Source organism: Salmo salar, chromosome ssa09 (genome assembly GCF_905237065.1).
Source record: "Salmo salar chromosome ssa09, Ssal_v3.1, whole genome shotgun sequence".
NCBI classification, from domain to species: domain Eukaryota; kingdom Metazoa; phylum Chordata; class Actinopteri; order Salmoniformes; family Salmonidae; genus Salmo; species Salmo salar.
The window spans coordinates 111,431,596-111,435,008 of NC_059450.1; the positions used below are offsets into that span (position 1 = coordinate 111,431,596).

Genomic DNA, 3,413 nt, shown 5'->3' on the forward strand with positions numbered 1-3,413 from the left:
CATGTGACAAATACATTTTGATTTGATTTCATTTGTTTTTCAACAGGACAATGACCCAAGACACCTCCAGGCTGTGCAAGGCCTATTTGACAAAGGAGGAGCGTGATGGAGTGCTGCATCAGATGACCTGGCGTCCACAATCACGCGACCTCAACCCAATTGAATTGGTTTGGACCGCAGAATGACGGTAAAGCAGCCAGCAAGTGCTCATATGTGGGAACTCCTTCAAGATTGTTGGAAAAGCATTCCAGGTGAAGCTGGTTGAGAAAATTCCAAGAGTGTGCAAAGCTGTCATCAAGGCAAAGGGTGGCTACTTTGAAGAGTCTAAAACATAAAATATATTTTGATTGTTTAACACTTTTTTGGTTACTACATGACTCCACATGCTATTTCATAGTGTTCATGTCTTCACTGTTATTCTACAATGTTGAAAATAGTAAAAAACCATTGAATGAGTAGGTATGTCCAAACATTTGAGTGGTACTATATAAATTATAATACATTTCTTATCCCATGGAACCACAAAAACCCATAGTTTAAGGCAAATATATGCTTTTGCTCATGGGTATGGGGAGGTGTGCCCCTGACTGTCCAGTAAGGTAAATTTGGAACAATATTTCAGCCCATTTAAGAACCCCTTTTGGCTCAAGAGCGTCACCAGAGGCAAAAGTTTATTAATCTTCAGAAGTTATTTAATCACCATTGTGTTTCTGCTATACAGAAGAAACCTATTTGAGAATAAGCAACAGCCATCTAAGGAAACCAAACTAGAATTTGAAAACATCGGCACCTTGCACATGGAAAGTTTCACACATGATACATTCTGTTTATAATTCTAACATGTTCCATGACTTCTGAAATTACTTGATCACCTCTTTCCAATACATTTGAAATATATTTAGTAACAAAAATGCACTCCAAACTCAGCATTTGTATAAGCAAATACGAAATAGAATGCATTTTAACGCGTTTTAATTTAATTTGTGTTACTATTAAATTGGTTATTCTGTAAGTATTGTATCCAACACATTTTTAAGATGTACATTTCCAGTAGCATAAGAAAATAAATGTAACAAATCTCTCCTCACAGGGCACACTGTAGGGATGTTTTGGTGTACCACATTCCTTATCTAAATGTTGTGAGTGGTGTGTATTTAGTCCTAGAAGCACAGTCCCCTGGGAATTAGCTATTACATTTGAGCACATTACCAGCAGGCAAAACTGGTTGAAATAACATATAGGCTAAAATAACAAATTGTTTGAAATTACATAATTTTGACAATTTCAACCAGTTTTGCCCTATTCCGCCTGGTGGGTTGCATCTTTTGTCCACAATAAAAAGCCACGGAACACTAAAGATCGTAAAACCTAACAATCCAGTCATCCTACAAATCAAGGTGAGTAAAACCCAGACAGATCAACATGCATTATGAGACAGCAGGTTATCATCTCAAGTATAGCATTTGGCCTACAGGACCCAAATGGCCTTCATTAAATTGTAGCTTATTCCTGCTGTTATTGCCAAGGCTTTAGCTCACCTGGCTAACAAAGTTGTGATGCTCAGGGAACCTGGATTCAAAGCCAGCCAGTCACACTGATGGTGCATTTCCACTGGCAAGCTTTGCACCAGTGTCACCAATGTTTTGTTTCCACCTCCGAGTCCTGGCCCCCAAAAAAGTCAAGAAGTCTAGGGCCATGGACCTACACTGACATGGGGCCAGTGAGGACAACTTTAGAGAGGATGTAGTAGCGGTCAACCAGGTCTTCTGATAGGGCTGCTCCATCACTCTAGGAAGTTCTTCTTAGGCCAGGATCTTGCCTGCAGGGTTGGGGGTCAATTTGCTTTTCAATTCAGTAAATTCATGAATCTTTTTGAAATTCCAAGAATGAACTGCGGTAAAGCATTGTTTTATTTGTAGTTTTTTTAATTCATGAAGGGAATTTCCTGAATTGAAAAGTGAATTTACTAACCCAACCGTCATCACCTGATATCTCCTGATACGGCTGCCGAGGACACCCACTATTCCATTTGTTGTCAACTGGACTCTCACTTTGGAGCCCTCCCCATTCTCCTCATGGTGGACATTCTGCACTCTGAATTCATCTGGGAACGGAGAGACAGATACAAAATCGTATCTTTATCCATGAAGCACATACAGTATCTGTGAATTAACCACATCACTGGGATTCATATAGGAATAAGGCTCTAAAATCAAATCATACTTAAATTAAAGTAGATTAAAAAAAATGGATGCACTTTGAAGTCAAAATCAACACTACTGTAAAATCAAATCATGGGATCATGTGATGTTTACCAATTTTTCCCTCTGGTTAAGGCAGAGAGGCTGGGTCTGAATCAAAAGCTTCTATAACGTGATCACTTTGTATTTTTTAGGGGTGCAGCTACTCTTCCTGGGTTCCAAACACATTAAGGCACTTACATTACACATAAAACAAAATATAAAACAATACATCCTTTAATATTATTACACCACTACATACATTATCTACAATAAAAAATTTATAATACCACCATACAACGTTATTGTCCCGTCCACTACCAGCTCCCTCTCTCCAGTGCGCGAAGTCACCGGTCTACTTACCACCGGTCCTGACAACCCATCCTTAAGCACACCTGGCAACATTCATTAGACACACCTGCGCATCATTGGGCACTCCTGGACTTCATCACCTCACTGATTACTTCCCCTTTATATAACTCTCCGTTATCACCCACCGTGGTGTTTCCATGTTTACACGGTTTTCTTGTTTTGTATCGTTCAATGTTCATCGTCATTAAACTCATTAACTGCACTTGCTTCCTAACTCCCTGCATCTACATTAGCTATTTCAATGTGTGTGTGTGTGTGTGTGTGTGTGTGTGTGTGTGTGTGTGTGTGTGTGTGTGTGTGGAGTGCTAGCATTTGTTTGTCTTCACAGTCCCTGCTGTTCCTTAAGGTGTATTTTTATGTTTTCAAATCTGATTCTACTAGCTTGCATCAGTTACCTGATGTGGAATAGAGTTCCATGTAGTCATGGCTCTGTGTCACACCTTGATCTCTTTCACCTGTCTTTATGCTTGTCTCCACCCCTCCCATCCAGGTGTCGTGCATCTTCCTCATTATCCCCAGTGTATTTATACCTGTGTCTGTTGCCAGTTCGTTTTGTTTCGTCAAGCCTACCAGCGTTTTTTCCAGTGTTCCTTTTTGTCTCTAGTTCCTGTTTTCTAGCTTACCTGTTTTTTTGACGATTCTGCCTGCTCTGAGCCTGCCTGTCGTTCTGTACCTTGTCACACCACCCTGGACTATTAACCTCTGCCTGCCCTTGACCTGTCGTTTGCATGCCCCACTTTTTTGTAATAAGCTTTTGTTACTTCAAAACTGTCTGAGTCTCCTCCTGAGCCTTGACAGTAC

The 3,413-nt window shown here is 40.2% G+C and overlaps 1 long non-coding RNA gene across 2 annotated transcripts; it reads right to left on the reverse strand.

Annotated features, from left to right (window-relative positions):
* Positions 1 to 761: 761 nt before the first annotated feature.
* LOC106612501 (uncharacterized) lies at positions 762 to 2,609 on the reverse strand. 2 transcript variants are annotated; one of them, XR_006771107.1, is made up of 4 exons: positions 2,539 to 2,609; positions 2,316 to 2,412; positions 1,972 to 2,104; positions 762 to 1,819 (listed from the first exon to the last, which is right to left on the reverse strand). It is a non-coding gene; the product is annotated as an uncharacterized lncRNA (long non-coding RNA). The 2 variants fall into 2 exon arrangements; XR_001330312.2 differs by having other exon boundaries at positions 762 to 2,104.
* Positions 2,610 to 3,413: the final 804 nt, after the last annotated feature.